Genomic DNA, 21,282 nt, shown 5'->3' with positions numbered 1-21,282 from the left:
CTTTCTCCAGAAAAAGGATGTTATGGGCGTTGTCGACAACCCCAAACCACACAATCAGGAGATCGTATATTCCCAATCTTGTGCAGATAAGACTGAAAACTTACATGCCCGCTTAGGAGCTGATTAAGAACAAAAAAACAACCTCATCATGCGTTCGATTCAGCCACGCAGCTAAGTTGCTAATGAGTGGCGCGGTCCATCTGCCCCCGGTCTCGTTTTGTCACACCTCCACTAAGTAGAGCAGAAAAGAATGCCGATTTAAGGCCAAACCTTCAGCTGCAGCCTTGTCCGCTGCTACTCTCATTTGCTCGCAAAGGGTCATCCTTAAGACGAGTATCAATTCACCGAACGATATGCGACGCATGGCCAGGATTCTCTTTGAAATCAAGACAACTACTTCAAATTTTTCCAGTGCAAATGAAACCATGAACAGTTATCCATCTACTTCTCCGTGTCGAATCAATATGCCAATTGTGCTTTGCGCCTGTTCAACAGTTCGTCTGGCAACACGTGCCGCAACATCATTTGCATAACGAGGCGCGATTCTTCTGGCATGTTGAATCTTAGCTGACCATCTTAAGAAGCATTCCAGAAATCCAGCCCTTAGATGGATCCCTACGCTACCCCAGGCATTGTCTCCATCCTTCTCTGAGCCCCTAGCATCTCATTAAACAATAATTGACTGAATATATAAGAATAAGAATAGAATGTCTTACGGAATTAAAGGCATCTTTGATATGAAGCATTAGCTCGGTGGGTGCATTCCTCCGTTTGATGAACCGCATCCACGACTTGCATGACAACATATAATGTGGATCACCCTGCTCTGAAAACGAACTGCTTTAGGGGTAAACATCCGATCTGACATACTTTTTGAGCTTTTACCAGCCATGTTAAGTGTACAAGCCAGTATACAGCTGCCGGGATACCATCACGACCAGGTACCTTCTTATTTTTCATAATGAGTGCTGCCTTTTCGAGCTCTTTAACTGTGAAAAGCGGGGAAGTCTCAATGCCTTCCGTGCTGTTCTCAACGATGCCCATATGTGTTTATTGTTCGTTAATAAATAAATAACTAAACAAACCCTACCAGCGGCGAGCTTTGCTTTTGTTTATCGCGCTACGAAGTCATTTTGGCTGAACTGCAGGCGTTATGCCCAGCGGCGGAGTTTGAGGCACTCCTTTTGGATTTCGGTAATTTCCGCCGCCCACTAATGCATAGAAGGTTTGCCATGACCCTATGCCCTTCAGGCACGGAAGCTTATCAGGTACATAACGGAATCTACGACTAGTCAACTGCAACGCCACTACCCCCAGAAGTACCCTCTACCGCAGGTCAACCTACTCCAAAAGTTTCTACGAGTCTTTCTGTATTCACCTTCGCAACAACGTACAAGAAGAGCGTCGGGTTGGTGCCTAACGAAAGGCAGCGTTAACCACTTCAAATGCGGTGTATTGATTGTCATCATCATCATCATCAACGGCGCAACAACCGGTATCTGGTCTAGGCCTGCCTTAATAAGGAACTCCAGACATCCCGGTTTTGCGCCGAGGTCCACCAATTCGATATCCCTAAAAGCTGTCTGGCGTCCTGATCTACGCCATCGCTCCATCTTAGGCAGGGTCTGCCTCGTCTTCTTTTTCTACCATAAATATTGCCCTTATAGACTTTCCGGGTGGGATCATCCTCATCCATACGGATTAAGTGACCCGCCCACCGTAACCTATTGAGCGGGATTTTATCCACAACCGGACGGTCATGGTATCGCTCATAGATTTCGTCATTGTGTAGGCTACGGAATCGTCCCTCCTCATGTAGGGGGCCAAAAATTCATCGGAGGATTCTTCTCTCGAACGCGGCCAAGAGTTCGCAATTTTTCTTGCTAAGAACCCAAGTTTCCGAGGAATACATGAGGACTGGCAAGATCATAGTCTTGTACAGTAAGAGCTTTGACCCTATGGTGAGACGTTTCGAGCGGAACAGTCTTTGTAAGCTGAAATAGGCTCTGTTGGCTGACAACAACCATGCGCGGATTTCATCATCGTAGTTGTTATCGGTTGTGATTTTCGACCCTAGATAGGAGAAATTGTCAACGGTCTCAAAGTTGTATTCTCCTATCCTTATTCATGTTCGTGTTTGACCAGTGCGGTATTGATTGTCGCTTGCTTAAAAGTCTCCCAGAGCTCGTCATCCGTCCACAAACGACACTAGTGATTTCGACCCTTCGTACGTAACCTAGGTACCAGAACGTCGGTGTGGATCCCGTGTTTAAAAGTATGAGTTCTATTCTCGCCGTAATTTCAAGAATCCGTTTTCCTCTGGGGTATGGATCCATTCACGTGTTCCATCATTGTGGTCTCCCTCAACCGCCCCTAAACACCGAATCCAAGCAAAGCCATTCCCTCAGCCTTGGGCAATAACCTGTGATCGTCGTCTCAGATTTAGATTGCAGGGGTACCAAGAAGCTTAGTCCCTGTTCCGGTACTGTTCCCTAATGAGTACTAGACCAGCTTTTCTCTCCACATGGAACCGCGCAAACAACTCATACGTAGAATGCGGTCCATGTTAACCACATCCTAGCACTTTGCAATTTTTGTCTGAAAACTGACTCCATCCGGACCCTCAGCCTATGCAACATTCTCATCAGACATCCCTGTATAAAACGCAACTCCCCTTTTCCTTGCAGGGATTCGCTTTATATGCATCGGCTGCATACTAATATTGATACTTCGTTATTTCCTGTGGGGCAGTCAAGATCTGGAATTTCCAGAGAGCATGTGGGTTCTAGGCTCGTAACCAGAGCTTTCTCCCCCAATAACCCCAAGACTGCTTCACAGAACATACCTTTGTTTGTCGTTTTTGGAGCTAGCTCAACGAGGACTCCACTACCCTTCGTTTTGCGAATGGAAGACATTTCTGATACGCAGTCTTTAGGCTTGATCCTGTAATGGATCTCGATGAGGACTTCCACAAAGGTCTTCCCTCAGTCGACTTAATAAGCAGAGCTGACAGTCTAGTCCTCCTTCGTCTTCCTTTTTCTTTTGGTGCTCTACTTTTCGTGTCCGCTTTAACTTTAAGCCAAGGGTTTCTTGACGGCGTTGCGTGTCCTTATCTTCTGTCCCTTTCAGTCTTTTTCTTTCGAGCCTTGAAGACTACCTGGGTGAAATTTCCTTCATATTCACTCTCCTTCTTTCGCTTTTTCCCATATTCGCTCTGCAACGGGCTATCTGCAGTCTGCTTGGCGCTTACGGCGCTCTCAGTGGGTGCACGGTTGCTGGTGCTTTTCTCGCATATTCTGTTGCTCTCCATGTCCGCCTATAGAAGGAAATGCGATTAAGGAGTGCCTCTAGTTCCATAAGACCATTTTTTCGCACCTTTACTAAAGCTTTTCTGTAGGAATGGTGAAGACTTGCACCTTACTGAATACTCTACTATTGAATTACAGCAGTTACACCCGAACTCAAGTAAACGTAGCTTTTCTGATTCATCCTATCAGGCTTAGTTTATATGCAAATATCTTTAGTGAAGTATTGAGCATGTGGGTTCTAGTCATCAGATAGGCTCTGATTACTTCGCAATTAGATTAACTAGTCATGATAATCCATTTGCCGGTAATTTTAAATTGATCCTCTTAGTTCAGCTTATCCACAGCTAGTTACTATAAAGGAGCTCAATATCCTCCCACTTCAAACTGTCTTAAGTTGCGTCATTGTACAATAGTGAATTCACACCATGCGCTTAAGACTCGAGTACGTCATTCCAACAATAATAGTTATTAAGTATGCTGTACCGAATACATTTTTATTCTTGTCTACATCAATTCTTCCACTAACATGTGCAATCCATATTTGTATGTAATAACTTCAAAAAACATTAGTCAAAGTCACTGTCATACCGAACGTGCCGACTCAGTGGAGATTGTACAATATCGGATTCTTATGTAATTTTTTCTCCATCCTCAAAAGTGGCTGACGTATCTATTCTTTCACTTCATTTCCAAATTTCCTAATTCTACCATTTGCTGCTCGTCAAAATTCACTCCGAGTAGCAGGTAATTTCGTTAGAAGGTAATTGCTGCTTTACACATGTCTCCAAACACACGCGAGACTATGTCACTCCCCGAAATCTCGGCAAAAAATGCGTCGGTGGATTGATCTTTTAAAAATTCGACAATAAATAACAATTTGCCGGAGCTAATAATTTTCATGAGCGTCGTTTTGGAAGCTATCTGGGTAGTTAGACAGCAGCACAATTGTTCGTCTATTCAGCGTTTTTTCCTGGCTCCGCTTTAATTATAATTGAATAATGTGGCTTTTTATTGTGATTTTAATATGGGATTATTAAACGCGCTTGGCAATTCGAAATCAGTATCGCTTCAACACAAGTCTTATCTAGATCAGAGTTTTTACGAGTAGTATATTCAGGATTTTGTAGGAGCTCGCAGGTGCTACTGGCGTTGTGAATTGAAAATAACTCCATTGACGTAACAAAAAAGGAAAAAGCCGGTGCAGTACTATCTTTCTCTTATTTAATTTATGGATGTAGAAGCATTCTAGAAAATGGTGGACACTTACTCCACTATAAGTTTCATCAATTTGTATCCAAGGATACCTCGAAACCCTTACCACTGTAAGTCTTAAATTCACAATTGGTCTTCTAATCAAGTTTGTTCTTTGCCTGGCTCAGAAGAATACTTCAGATCTCGTTACGCTGAGAAGCAAACATCGAATTAATGATGGCTGAAAGAAAGACTATGATATTTTGCTGTCATTATGGAAGCCTTGAATTGTAACTTGACCAGTGTGAGCCGGTCAAAATAATTTTCAAGGCTACCTCTTAAGCGAAGAATAATCACAATGCTAAATGGGTAGGAATTAAAAATTGAGATAAGATAGTCACGTGTAAATAAGGCGGTTATTGCATATAGATCAAATCGATCATTATGCAGACATTTTGTTTTTAATTAATGATTAGTTTCCGGTAGTCTTAGCCCAAAATCAATTCAGTAAGTTCAGTATCTGAAGGATATGAGATAGCTGCTTTAAGTGGGTGGTGTTTACACAATTTTTTCATATCTTAATTTTTTGGTGACAAGTAGATTTCAAGTTTAAAATTTATTATCATTAAAGATTAAAGTGGTTTGTACCTGAAAACATTGTGTATATCTTTTCCTGGAGACATTGCTTTATTAAATTTAATATTTGAGACTATTGATATCAATCGGATAGTATCCAAATCAGAAGTACGTGCTTGTATGTATATCACTATTAATTGTATTATCAAATATTCTAAAAGTGGCTGAATAATCTGACTTCCGAAATATTAGTATTTCTTAATCGCTGAATATACACTACAAACAAGTCGGGAAACCGGAAGCTGGACGCTTCAGTTATGAAAGGTTTTGTCTATTTCTTATGTAAAGACATATGTATTTGCCCCATTAATACGTAGCATGTGATATATGCATATTTAACGTGAGAGTATTCACTTTCGGGTGGTATTGACATTCATAGTCTTGAATTTGCAAAAAAGCGAAAACTTTGTCATAACATAATTCTGCTAGTAATAGTGCAATTTCCACCAAACTTAGTAGGATCATGCTCTATATTATAGCCTACTGAACACATATAGTGGCAACCTCCTGATTTTTTTCAAATTTTTCGGTTGGGTAGTTTCTGAGAATAGATCCTTTAAACAGATGATCAACTTCGACCCACCGCACTCCCCACCTTTCCAATAAGTGTCAAAACTAAGACTGGCATTAAAAAGTACTAATCGAGACCTTTTATTTGATACCCCACATGACTATATTTGGTGAAAAAAAAATGTACACCCCCCTTTTGCATGTAGGGACCTTCCTTAAACTCGACGTAAAACGATGTATCTCATTGTATGCGTCAACGTTCACAGTTCTCACCTTTCCACCAAATTTATTATGAATTGCTATAACCGACTCCGAGAAAAATGCGTGTGACAAACAAACAGACAGATGGACAGACAGACTGACGAACAGACAGTAAGTTATCGTTTGTACACAAAACCTTAAAAAGTAAATCAAGATGAATGACAAATTAAAACAGTAAAAAAATAACCAAGAATACTTGTAAGACAAATATGTATGAAACTATCCCAACAAATAACATACCTCGGAGTAATCTTAGAGCACGCGCCAGAGCTGTGGATTTGACAGGCGCCAGTCCACCTGAAAAACAAGCAAAAGTTCTCAATAGAAGAACGATCCCAAGACGTGCGTAGATTAATCAAAACTATGTAAAGTATAACTTTCCTCCAGATCAGCAGCATCGATATCTGCAAAAAAAGTCTATGATGGGATGCCAAGGATTTCGGCGTGAGTCGTTATTAGTAGTTATATTAGTCTGCACACTAAATAGGACGTTGGCAAAGACAGTTTCAACCACTCTCAAGTAGTGGAGCGATCTGATAACCAGCTGACGAAGATCACTATCATCTCGTCTAACTATGCAATTAATTTTTTGCGAGGCAGGCGCTCCAGTCAGATGCCTTTTGGCAGCTCTTCTATACAAGGGCATGTGGCGTGCCTAGTGAGTCAGTCAGTCAAAAATGCCTTTGATAGCTCTTCTATACAAGGACTTGTCGCGTGCCTGTCACTTCCGTGGTAATATCGCATATGGCTCTTCGAGCTTATAAGCATGAAGGCTTCGGCACATGCAAAAAGGATGCGAGGAAGACCGCAATTTTACCAACAGTCTTGACCTTATTAATCCACCATTTATCAAAGAGTACAATTTTCCAATATTTTATACCAACCACAGTAAAACGTATTTTCAGCAGCAGTATCTGATGCTGTTATTTTCTCAACTCATGCTGTAGATTTTTTATCCTTCCGCACAAAATACCCACTATTTGATTCGCAAGAGGAGGGTACATTTCTTGTCCTGCACGTAGGTGCAGTATTTTGTGGGGAAGGATAGAAAATAATTTCACCCACGTGGCTGGTAACCGTGACAACCGTCGAAAAAACATGAAATCGAGCGATTATACGATCCAGAAAGTATCCTTCATAATTCACAAAGTGACCAAGTCCTGCAAAATATGCATTAGTAGCGATATTTTACTTTGGAGCGTCACTGCTCCAAGTTTCTCGTCAGCACTGGCTAATAGGCAAATTTATAGAAGTGCTAAGTGTAAAGCAGAGAAGGCAATCAATATTACATTAGAAGCTCACTACCGAGAACTTTTCAGTAAAATAGATATTCGGAGCTACGATCGAGATCTCGAGATCGACTTATCAAAAACCGACCCCCAATACACTCAGAATGGAGCAATTCTACACTTCAACCCTACAGAAGCGGAAATGCAAACAAAACAAATGAAACTGAAGAAGTTAGCAGAGCTTACCGAATCCTCCTATCTATAATACTTTGATAAGTTGTTCAACGACATCATTGAAGGAGGACAAAACACCATTTGACAGGACGGCTCAGTCACCCCAGTATGGACGAAAAAAAACAATCTAGTGACGTACTTAAACGACTTTCTTATGCGGTATTAGATTCTGATATGCGCATTCACAATATCTTTGATATCTGAAGGAGGAGAATCGACCTTTCGACAATGTTACCGTCGACCTTATCTGATATGCAGTGTCAAATCTGGTACAAAAACACTCGTCCGCCGGCCGTCTATCCAAAAAGTAAAGTTCGAAAGAAGCACCCTGTCACCTTTTCTTTTTATTTTTGTCATTTGAAGTAAATTTACGAAATATAGTAATATATTACTATTAACTTTAATTGAACAGAATTGAAATGGATCCTATTTGTGGCTTAAATGTCAGACACCAGCCCAACCATGACTTTTTCTAAATTTTTCGGTTGGGTAGTTGAAATAACTGTCCGCATACTAAACTTCCCATTCCCCACCTTTACAACTGATGTCAGAACAGAGATTTTTTTCAGAAAATACTAATCAAGGCCTTTGATTTGAGGGGTTTCCTGTGTGACGCTCGATTATTCAACCTTTTTTTTTATTGGTTCTCGAATTATGATAAAAATTGTTAATTAATAAATTTAATAGTTGTTTGGATTTGTTTTTTTTTTTTTTTTGCGGTTAAAGTGAATTCTTCTAAAAAAGGTGAGTGACTGGTATGAATTTTTCTATTTGTTGATTTTTATTTTAGCATACTAAACATTTTAAATGGCGAATTTATAAAAATAAATTTTGAAAAATCGCGTGTATTTTCCATAGAAAATCCATAGCAAAAATAATGATTTATTAGCAAAAATACACAATCGTGGTTCGAACCAGAACTACTGATGTGGAATAATGTGGTAAAATTTCATTCTGATCGGTTCAACAGAAGTGCAGTTGTGCTTCCTACCTGTTCAAAAAATGTGGAAAATCGGGCTTGAAATTTCCGTTTTGTATGCACTTTCACATAACGCGTCTTCTTCCATTTGCTTTAACTTGGTACATATTTTGAATTTCGGTCCAAAAGACCCAGTTCCAGTAGACTCTCAACATATTCTGCTCAACATATACACTACAAATTGCAAATAAAAAACCTGCCACACTCATCAATTTTCTTATAGTACTCTTTTCCGTTTAACCAAACCAGTAATATGGGAAATACTCAAGATAAGCACGTTGATAATACGTTGATAATTCATTTCCTGAACCCTTCAACCTTAAGAAATTCCCTACGAATTGGTTCCAAATCTAAATCTGAGATTAGAATAAAAAGGCTAATTATATTAGTTATTAAAAAGATTAATTGTATTAGTTATAAGCGCTTAGCTATAAATTTATAATAAGACTTGAACAAAATAACTCTTTTCAAACACTGGCTTGATAGAGTGAGAATATTCTATTTTAGTATTAAGATTCGCCACACTACAGGCTAGAGACCAAAAGGTCTAATTCTTGTTGTAAAAATGTTTCTCTGTAAATAATAATATACCAGAAAAGATTTCTGGCAACCAATCCCCCCTATTCACCCTACATGATGAAAAAAATTGGATGAATTTAAGGATATCGATATGGAAGGTATTTCGGAGCCCAGGCCAGATTTTTCAATTGAGTAGGTTTTGAGAATTGGTCCGGGAAAAACTTACCGCTTTCAGTCCCCGTTCTCGCCCTTGTGCAATAAATGTGAGAACTAGGACCAGTTTTTAAAAGTTATAATTGAAACCTTTCACCCCATGGCTATATTCGGTGAAAAAAATGTTGCAGCGCTCTTTTGCATGTATGGAGACCGCCCCCTTAAATTCCCCGGAGAGCTTACATTGTTCACTGTATCCGTGAGCGTTCACAGTTCCCACATTCCCACCAATTTGATGTCAATCGGTATAACCGTTTCTACGAAATGCATATAGCAGACAGACAGACGGACCGACAGATAATAAACGGATTTTAATATGAGTTTGTTTCATACAAAACCTTAAAAAGATTAGAAAGAGTGACTAACTCATATAAAAGTCTACTATTTACGTTAAATATGAAACCAATGTGGCATTTCTATGGCTTAGAATGTATGAAATTCTTATGAAATTGATCACTTTGACCTACATATGCTATCTCAAATTTTGTTTTTGTATGATGGTGCACAATTTATTGCTAGAATGATCTTAAAGGGTTAAGCCACTGTAGCGGCTTAATAAAACAGCGTATTTTGCTATTCTTTTCAGCGGGACAATAAAATAAATTAAAGTTAAAGGTCCTTACTTTTACATATGATTATATTCTGTATAAATTATTCTTTTGAAATCAATCCACAAGAAAATGGGAACTACACATAGTTTTTGTGACGACGACTTCTTTTTTGAAGGTCCCCCGGCCGAACTAATTTCATCTATAATTTTTAATTTACGAGAATTTTTTTTTTTTTGATTATACATATACATAGCTAGAAAAGTACATAGAATGTCTCCGATATATCAATTTTTACAAAAACGACGAACTTTAAAAAAGAAATTTAAAATACTCGATAACTATCGTCCGAAAATCATTAATTTAACAAGTCAGAATATCGGAAGCTGGGCGCTCCGGATATAAAGGTTTTGTGTTCACCTTGTGAGAGAGATTCCCATTTTTCCATTCGAGCGTGTGAATTTTCTCAAATTTATCGGTTGGATAGATTCAGGGAACGAGACCTTTCGCACTTTTCGGGGCTTGCATTTTGAACATTCGCTCTCTTATATTTCATTTAATATCAGAAATAGGAAAAGTTCTACTCGAGCCCTTTCATTTGATTCCCTACATGACCATATTTCTGCGAAACAAAAATTTACAATAATCTTTCGCATGCATAGTGAGCCACAGGGATTCGCTGATCGCATGTAGTGCTAATTAGTTGTATTTAAATGAAATGCTTCCTTTTTGTTTAACTCTCAAACAAGCCGGAATACCGGAAGCTGGACGCTTCAGGTATAAAGGATTTGTTTTCATCTTGTGTGAAAAATTTCCTATTCACGTTTTCCCATTCGCAAATACCTCCAATTCAAAATATTCCTTGATATATATATGTATTACTAACTCCGCCGTTCATATGAGTTCGCTTTATATGATAATGACGTCATACACCTCTTAGAATGCGATAAATTCACGTCAAATGCACAATATTGACCTTCTATAACCTTGTTAATAAAAATTAGATTTTTCTCAAATTTTACAAAATTATGCATTATATTATTAGTTATAACCCAATACCCAATTTTGTACTTCTAGAATGAACTTAAGGGGGTTTCGGGTGAATTTCTAAATATAATATTTTTAATTTTATTTAAGTAGATATCGGAATGGGATATATTTTGAGGCTTAGATTTCGTATGGATGCACCATTGCAATTTTTTTCAGATTTTTCTGTTGGATAGGTTCTAAGAACGAGACCTATTACACTTTTTAGTGCACCTAACATTATCAACATATTTGGACATATTTCCTGAACCGGCTACAGGTATCTCCTCCCTTAAAGTGTTAAGGCATTCTATCAGTAAAAAGAAAACAAACAATGTTTTTTTTTAAATTTCTACCTTCCGTCTTAAGTGTTCATTTCCACTAATTTGGTAATATGGTATGTATTACTAACTATATCCACCAATAACTTTATGTAGATATAGAAATTGGCGCATAAGCCCAAATTTTTCTAAAATCTTTGTTTGGGATATTTTCTGAAAGTGAGTCCTGTCTTACTTAAAGTTTGAACGATTTCATCAACCAATCCTTATTGAACCGATTGTCACGAAAATTGGCGTGTGGTCTGTTGTTCCCTTTACATATAGCAAGTGGCGTCATTTTGTGTTGAATTTAAGGGGGAAGCATAAGAGAATGATAGCTCATAATATGGCCCCAAAAAGTATAACAGGTCTCGTTCTCAGAACCTATCCAACCAAAAAATCTGAAAAAAGATTCAAAGTGGTTCATCTCTACGAAATCTAGGTCTCAAAATACATCCGGTTCCGATGCCTACACAAATAACGTTAATGTAGTATATTTCAGCATTTTCAAGTGTGAAGAAAATCCAAATATTATTAACAAAGTTATAGGGGGTAAAACTTTGCCACTTTTTGTGAATTTCGTGCATTCTACAACGTTTATGACGCCATCATCACATATCAATACATTAATATCACAACGAGGTGAGTTCATATGAATGAGATGCGCAAGAATTTTTTTTATTTTAGTTATTTATATATGAATATCAATTAGGTATAAAGTATATATGTGCTAATGAATTTGAAATAATAAAAAACTTGCTTTTTCTTATTCGCTAGTGTTAATATTTTTATTTTTGCAAATACCGATATTTCGGGAACCACTTGTTCCCTTCATCAGTCCTAACAAGTCTCTTGTTGAATACTAACAAGTCTAGTGGCTAGTAATTTAGCATTTAATTCCTATATCGCAAACCATTCATAATGAGGACAAAGGAAAATGCATGGTTTTCGGAAGCCACTTTGAGAGGCATAGCGCGTAAACTCTTTTCAAGGTGCTCGGACATCTCTCAATGGAGACTGCTATCTCCATTTCATGGCATAAACCACTTTATATTGCCTCAAGACAGACAATTGACGCGGAACAACCTCACTTTGAAGTTGATGTTCAGATGGTTGCATTTCCATATTTTGCGGAAAACAATATAGAGAGACTTAGCGATCGAGCAACATCAAATTTAGTGCCACTATAGGCAGAAACAATGCTTCCTAAATATAAAACTTGTTTAGGGTCTTTAATATTCCGTCCACTGATGAAAAATAGGAATAATTCAATGAAATGTAGGGTGGAGAATCTCGGTTCGGCGACTATTTATCTTCAGCGCGACTCTGGTTGCCTCTCCCTCAATTGCAAAGCCATTTGGCCAAGATCCGAGACTCAGTTGGAGAACGCTACCTATAGTATTAGAAGAGTAATAACATCTTCCATTAAAGCCCTCCGTTTCCTCTATTGAAGGAAGCATACAGGAACTGACCGATAACGAGCAAAAATTATCGGCAAGTAAATATTCCGCTCAGACCCTCAGACTCTCCTCCGTGATCACGAATTAAGTCCCTTTTCTCGAAATGATCAATATTAACGGAGATATAAGCGTTTAGCGTTTTTTCCAAGATTCCCCCAAATTTAAGCAAATTTTCCTGGCACCCAGACCCCACAACCTATATACCATTTTGCACCTCAGACCCTCCCCCGATAGCAGTAATCACGAATTAAACTTTTCTCGAAATGCTCAATATTTACGGAGAAATCAACATTTGAAATTTTTCCCAAGATTCCTCCAAATTTCAGCAATTTTCCAGACCCCTCATCCTATATACCATTTTGCAGTCCAGACCATCCCCTGATAGCAGTGATTACGAACTAATCTCCTTTTCTCGCGCCATAATATGTATGTCGTTCTGTTAGCAGTTATTAGTTTCGCTGGAATGCTCTTCCCGTTGAACGGAGATCTAAAATCCGTATGCTATCCTACAATAATCGGGACAGTATTAATACTGTTAGTACAGAAAAATCCAGGGCGGAAACTTTTCTTCTCCATGTTGACCAAGATTGCCCCTCCAGTTTTCACACTCGAAACGAGTGCTCTCTTTCGGAAAATTCACTATCATCCCATCATTGGAAAAGATCTCTGGTTCCTAGAATTTGCTCCCTCCCACCTTTTCAGCTTATGGTCATGCATGGAAACATACCGTTAACGTCCCTCATTTGCTCTTTCGCGATGCATTATAAAGGAGCAAGATCGTTATTTGTTGCAACTCCTGCTTTCCTGATGATGGTGGAATTCCTTTTGTCATAGAGTAATCTCGTACTTTGTCACGGCAACAAAGTTCTATCGCGCCCACTCGCAACCATTGAAAGAACTCTCTGCTTCTTACCTCCCTTGATCCATCTGTTTCAGCAGTATATAACGTCCTTTTCGGTTGTGACCAACAGTTTCATCCGCCCCAGGTATAATGGTATCTTTTACAGCGGTTTATTGTTCGTCTATATTCTCGTGTAGATTGTGAAAAGTTTATATCTGCGGTGCAAATGAAAGAGTTCCGTGCTACAGGACGATAGCCAGATCGAGCGAACGTATTGAATTTGCGAGGTCAATGCCCTGTTCTTCTGGGAGAAGATGCAATAGCGATACGGAAACGAAAGCAAACCCCCATCTGATAAGTAGATATCAGCACCTCCTGTTTGCACAAATTTAGAAGGCAGCTTTTACATCTCCTGTTGATTGCGATGTCGTCATTCTAATTAGAAGTTCGGGCCCGGTGAAATGAAAGCCAATTAACCAACTCCAAAGCGATGAATGGTGATGATGCTATTATAGTCAGTCAGTTGATAGTAACTCTCTTTGTGGTAGCTGTCAGTAAAAATCCAACACAAGATTCACCTTAAATACCAGTAGAATTTCAAGAATATAAAACACAGTGCGGCGGAGAGAAATTACTGGAATTCTTGTTAAATTCGGAAAAAGTGACCATTCCAGAAACCAATCAAGCACTGTTTTTGATAGCCAAAAGTAGACCATAAAGTCAGTCCTTAACGAAGGCGTGTTTCATGTTTCAGTAGGAAGATAGTTTCTTTGCTAGTCCACAAATTCCTATCTTTTTAAGGTTTTGTGTGAAACAAAACCTTATTAGAATCGAGACGGTGTCTGTCTGTCCGTCTGTCCGTCTGTCTGTCTTTTTTTTTTTTTTTTTTTTTTTTTTTACACACACACTACATGTGAATGGAGGGTGCAAATTTTTTTTTCACAGAATGTAGCCATGTAGGGTATCAAATGAAAGGTCTCAATTAGTACTTTCCGAATCTGGTTCAATATTTGATATTAGATGAAACATAGGGGAGTTTGGGTTCAAAATATGACCCACAAAAAGTGTAACAGGTCTCGTTCTCAGAACCTATCCAACCGAAAAATCTGAAAAAAATCACAGTGATGCATCTCTACGAAATCTAGGCTTCAAAATATATCCGGTTCCGATATCTGCACAAATAAAGTTAATAATAGTATATTTCCACATTTTAGAAATTTACCCGGCACCCCCCCTTATGTTCATCCCAGAAGTACAAAATTTGGCATGCGTGTAATGAAGAACATAGTGCACAGTTTGGTCAAGTTTGCAGAAAATCCAACTATTATTAACAAAGTTATAGGGGGTGAAACTTTACAATTTTTTGTGAATTTCGTGCACTCTATAACCTGCATGACGTCATCATCATATATCAGTTCGTCAATACCACAACAAAATGAGTTCTTATGAATTGGGTCGCAGAGAATTATTTTGTTTTAGTTTTTTTGTTATCTGTCAACCAGACATGTGTGTCATACGCATATAATATATGCGTGCTAATGAACTTTGCCTAATTCAAATATAAGAAGTGAATCGGAAATATGGGTACGATCAATTTATATACGTGCATATAAGTATGTGTACAGTATTCGGTAATAGACAGTTTGTTTGTTTAGGGTGAGCGTGATATCTATGGCTGTAATATGTACGTATGTCTCGTAGTTTGGAAAAATATGAAGGATTATGTTGGATTTGTAGCTATATACGGACAGAAAAATGTGCGTTGAAGTTCCTCACATAAGATGAACACAAAACCTTTATACCCGAAGCGCGTGCTTCCGGTATTCCGACTTGTTTAATTGGCTTTTACGACAAGCAAGGAATACTTTGAGTGCCTTCTTGAACCACAGCTCAGTCTGTAGGAGCTTGAAAAGCATTAAGATTTTTCACTACTGATAAAAATCCTAATCCTCCAAAAATCTTAAATCTGCGAGTTCAACTCTAAATACCTTACCAACCTAGGTTACATCATAGCTATAAGGTACATTAACTTGTAATCTACTATGGACAAGTAATCGAAAAAGGTTAATTTCTATCATAATTAAGAACTGCTGGCTTCAAATACGAGTCCACTCTGCAAAAAGTGCCTCATAATTATTTACCTAATGAATGGAGGAATATCATTTGAGAAGTTTTTCTAATTCAAGTAAAATTCACATGAATTCGGTGTGTGTATAAAAGTAAATGCAACAATTACAACCACCACAATTGCACCAAACCTATGGAGGTAATTAACAATGATAACTGGTAGCTTATGTCAGTTGCTTTGTGCCCAGTTTTTGCGTGCGTTTAGGCCATTGTGATAGTCCAAATTACTGTTTTTCGCCAGTAATGATTTGTTGCCGCAAAAACTTAATAGCCACATTTCAGCGCAGGGTTAAATTTCATTTCCTGATTTCTTTACGTGATTGTTCATTTATTTTTCGCAAATTCAGCAGTTATTCAACCATTGCCATAATAGCTTCAGCTCTGTTTTAGTGCAAAGGCTGCAATTACAAAGTGCACAATTTATGAAGCACACAAACGATTATGTCAGTATGCACTTCCTCAAAAAGGACTCTTCTGTATGAAGTGTCTTACTTCATGATTGGGGTTCATCATTCCACGAAATAGTGCCATCATCATTCAGCACATCATTAATATTCTCACAATACAGCGTGGGATACTTACGATCACTAATTGCATGAGTAATCCAAATTCCCAATCTTTCGGGAACAATAGACACGAACCTGACAATTATCCGGTTCAATAACTTAATCAACTGAGCTAGAAAAATCACAATTTACTTTGCTTCCAAACAAAGCTCGCGGCTAACTCTTGAACACTTTACGATTCGGAATCTAGTCGACAACGGGTCGAAGTTTTTCCAGTAACTCATTTGCTCGCTTGACAAAAAGGGGCACTATTAGACCGGCGATTGCGACGGCAACAAATTCGAGAGGAAACTGAATGGTGGAACTACCAGAGGAACTTTTCTAGGCTTTTCATAAATTTCCAGAAGTTGTCGCATAAAATCATAGTTGGTGGACGTCCATTCCTCCTGCTCTAATTCTTGTTTATAGCTGTAAGATTTCCAAAATGATATGCAACAATCCCAACTATGAAATTAGTCATTGCTATATAATCCATTTCGATGGTTTTAGTTCAAGCCTGAGGCATTTTTTCAATCTAATCCTAAGTGTACTTTTTTCCAGTGTTGCCATTCAATGGTTTCATATTATATATCTTTCGGAAAGGAAAGGTTAATTGTGGAAACTCTCTTACAAACTTTATTTGTATTCACTCATGAAATATAGGTATAAGAAACACCATCAAACCAAAAAAGGATAATTATATGTACATATGTAGATCATCATTGTAAGTTGAAATCCACAGATCGCATTCCTACAAGAGGAAAAACAAAATGAGAGAGAGGAGTAGGAGTATCGTTAACAAAAAACTAGTCGGCTAATAGCGTTTCAGGGATGAAAGGATTTATTAATCTTTTATGTACAAATATTTGGGTACTACACTTTAACGGTGGTCTAAGGGTAGTATAGATCCCAGGGCGAAACATAGATTGATACCCACGATGCAGCATACAATCTGGGAAACGCCTGCTTAACCAACACCAGCAGCTCTGCTACCAAACCCTATCTCCACCTTCACGTGGTGACCGCTGGGAGTTATTTCTTAACGAAAGGCTGCAGCACCCACCTAAAAACAGACAAATTATGCCAACTAGTCCTCGAGTTTGGGGGTGGGTATGGCTCACCACCCTACACAGAGAACCGAACTTACGAAGCCACAAAAGACAGAAAAGGAGCGGCTTAGCAGCTAGCCGATACCCTATCCCAATATAAGGCTGATATAACAGCAACAGATTCGCTGAACAGGGTCTGGTCTCCTAGAGAAGAGCCAATGCACCATATATTATAGTGGCCATCCAGTAAACCATGTGCTAAGAGTAGGTTTCATAGTCAATCAAAAAAAGAAAACATAAGCGAACGGCTATGCATTCTGCGCTTGCGAGGCAAATCTAAAAATATGAGCCTCATTAACGTTCACGCCCCTACAAAGGAGAATGCAGAGTCGGAGAAGGATACCTTCTATGAGGCAATAAAACAAACCCTCGAAATCTGTCCCAGGAATGATATAAATCATACTTGAGGATTTTAACCGCCAAGTAGGGACGGAATCCTTATTCAAGCGATACATTGGCTCCTACATCTTACCTAAAGATACCAATGAGAACGAACTACTAATTATTCAATTAGTTATGTCGCACGAAATGGTTGGAATGCGGTCCACAAACAAACATGGATCTCTCCATACGAGACGACTTCCAACGAAATTAACCATTTGTTGATTGAACCCCGCTACCTCTCAGCCTTGATGAATGTCAGAACAAACAAAGAAGGGCCAAGGGGATCACTATCTCGTTGACATGGAACTCCGTCCTCCAATAACAATACCGCACAGAATCCCCTCTGACAATCAGGTGCGAGTTGACACTGAACCATTCACAACACTGCCCCCAGGAGCACTTATAATGGGAAAATATATCCGCAATAACCGCAGGCAACAGAGATTCTGGAGATGAAACATCAACAAATGATCTTCACAATCACCTGAAGAACGTTATCATTGATACGGCCCCATACTTGGCCCGAGCTGAAAAAAAATAGGAACGGATAGTTCGATAATGATTGTAGGCTAGCAGCAGAACAGAAGAATGCCGCATACCAAGTAATGTTGCACTCTCAAAGAAGATGGGTACGCGCGGAGACTTCTCACGAACTTCGTCGAGCGGAAAAGCGACTTCAGAGAAAGAGAAGGAAACCTGGGAGAACCAACAGATCTGTGAACTTGAAAAGTACAGGGAGCAATCGCATCATCCGCGGAAGTTTTACCAAGTCAGCAAAATAAAGTCATATACACCTCGACGCTCGTCGTGTCAAGGCAAGAGTCAAAGTCAGAGTCAGAGAAATCTGATTTTCGACAGAATGGGCATATTGAAGCGATGGGTTGATGGTTGATGGGTTGTTTAATGAGCTGCTTAATAATCAAAATATCGGGGAGTTGGAGATTCCGCCAACTAAAGACGTCGAAAAAATACTGCCACCACCAAGCATGGAAGAAACAGTCCTTGGAATTCATCGGCTTCAAAATCATAACTCGCCAGCAGCCAATGGAATTACAGCCGTACTGGTTACGTATGGAGGCGACCAATTACACCAAGCATGTGGAAAAGCGAACCAATGCCAGGTGACTGGCAGAGAGGCATTATCTACCCCATACATAAAAAGGGAGATATCAGGCATGCAGCAATTATAGGGATACCACGTTGCTGAATACTATCTATAAGATAATCTTCGCTATCTTGCTAGGTTGAATAGCCCCATACGCCCAGAATATCATTGGCCCATACCAAAGAGACTTCACTTCGGACAAATCAGCAACAGATCAGATTTTCTCTCTGTGGCAAAAGATGGAAAACTTTTGGAATATGGCCATCAGTTGCATCATCTTTTCATCGAGTTCAAGGCCGCCTATGATAACATAGCCAGGAAGAAACTATATACGGCCATGATAGAATTCAGTATCCCGATGAAATTGATAAGACTGACTTGGCTGACCCCGACTAATGTGCGAGGCCAGATAAAGCAGCAAGATCACTATCGAGACCATTCGACATCAACAACGGTCTAAGACAAGGAGATGCCCCATCGTGCACCTTTTTAACCCGGCCTTAGAAGAAGTCCTCTCCTACTGGGCTATGCCTTCATCCAGATCTAGCAGGCTGAAAATCAATGAAAACGTGACAAAAAATATATGGTGATAACGTTGGCTCCAAAAACCAAAGAGGCAACAACATCAGATAGCACTGATGAAATAAGATCAATAAAGATAAGAGACAATAACTTTGAGACTGTTGATAATTTTCCTATCTAGGGTCGAAAATCACAACCCATAACAGCTATGACGATGACATCCGCACACAGTTGTTGCCAGCCAACAGAGCCTATTTCAGCTTACAAAAACTGTTTCACTCGAAACGTCTCACCATAGGGTCAAAGCTCTTACTTTATAAGATAATGATCTTGCCAGTCCTTATGTATCCCTTATAGGCTTGGGTTCTTAGCACGAAAAATTGCGAATTCTTGACTCCGTTCGAGAGAAGAATCCTCCGAAGAATTTTTGGCCCATAAGAGAGTGGCCTATTCCGTAGCCTACATAACAATGAAATCCGACGACCATCTGGTCGGATAAAATCCGGCTCAACAGGTTGCGGTGGGCGGGTCACCTAATTCGTATGAGTGAGGATGATCCAGCCCGGGAAGGCTATCGCACAGGAGCTGCTAAGCAGCTAACCGATACCTATATAAGACTGATGTCGAAACGTTAATGGAGGTGCGTTGGACAGGAACTGGTAGCCGTCATCCAGTAAACATACAGCTAACAAATGATCTGGTGAAGAAGCATTGACAAATGATCTTTACACTCACCTGAAGAATGTTATCATTGGTAGAATAACAAACATACGAGTACGAGGGTCCCGTCCCAAAAAAATTGGAATAACTGTTTCGATGATGAATGTAAGCTAGCAACAAAAAGGCAGAATACTGCATACCGGACAAAGCAACAATCTCAAAGAACGCGGCCATGCGCAAAATCCTATCATGAACTCCGTGGAGCAGAAACACGGCCTCACTGACACAAAAAAAAAAGACTTATAAGATTAACGTGTCTGTGAACTGGAAAAGTACAGGGAGCAATCGCACCAAGCGCGAAAGTTATATAAATAAGTCTGGATAAAGAGGCAAATCTGATTTCCCACCGTATGGCTACAGTGGTGAACTGGGTCGAATATTTTAATAAATTGCTCAACAACAAAAATATCGACGGGCTGGAGGTAGCACCAAATAACGATGACGACAAATGCTGCGATGAGCCAAACTAGTTAAATATGGCGGCCACCAACTACACCAAGTGGTTCATCGTCTCTGCTCAAGTTTTGTAACAGCAAACCAAAACCTGATAGCTGGCAAGAGTCAAAGATCTGTCCCATACATCAAAAGGGGATATCACACAATGCTGCAATTATAAAGGTATCACGTTGCTGAGTACTAAAACAAAGGGACTTTATTCCAGGCGAATCGGCAACAGATCAAATTTTCTCTGTGCGGTACGAGAAAAACTGGTGGAATATAGAGATCAGTTGCATCATTTCTTCATCAACTTCTAGGCCACCCTTAAAACTGTACATGACCATGAGAGGATTCGATATCCCAACCAAATGGGTAAAACTGACTAGGCTGACCCTGACCAATGAACAAGATAAAATAAAATCAGCAGTATTACTCTTGGTACCTTTCACCATCAACAACGATGTTAACCAAGGGAATGCCCTTTCATGCATACTTTTTAACCTGGCCCTGGAAAAAAAGACCCGTGACGCAAATGTTAATGCGATGGGCACTAACTCATCAAGTCCACTCAACTACTGGCCTAACACCTATCAACACTTATCCCCGAGCTTTATCCAATCCTCGAAATATTTTTATACTCGTCATTAACTACGTCCATCAAAGCCAACTTTGATCTCTTGTTAGCTAATGGAATATTATTTTCATAATAATTTTTTTCACTCGATTGAACAGAAAAAAATCACAGAGATATTTAATAAATTCAGGGAAATTTCACAAATCAGTAACAATACAAGAAAAATATAAAGGAACCAGTAATTAATTTGCTAGGTCATTAATAATATTTTCAAGATTCCCAAAAAAGCCAAAGTTAGAAACTTTTTACCTGAATTATTGGGTATTCATATGTACCTATTTAATATTTCTGGCCTCTCCCTCTGGTCTTCCATTTAATTCATCAATACCTTTTGTCAGCTTCGATTTGTCCGATTATGTTGTCTTCAGCAATTATGTATATGCACAAACATATATAGCGCAATAGTAGCACATTTTTGATGGT

This window comes from Hermetia illucens, chromosome 3, assembly GCF_905115235.1.
Source record: "Hermetia illucens chromosome 3, iHerIll2.2.curated.20191125, whole genome shotgun sequence".
In the NCBI taxonomy this organism is placed as follows: domain Eukaryota; kingdom Metazoa; phylum Arthropoda; class Insecta; order Diptera; family Stratiomyidae; genus Hermetia; species Hermetia illucens.
Note: the sequence above shows the minus strand (reverse complement) of the source record.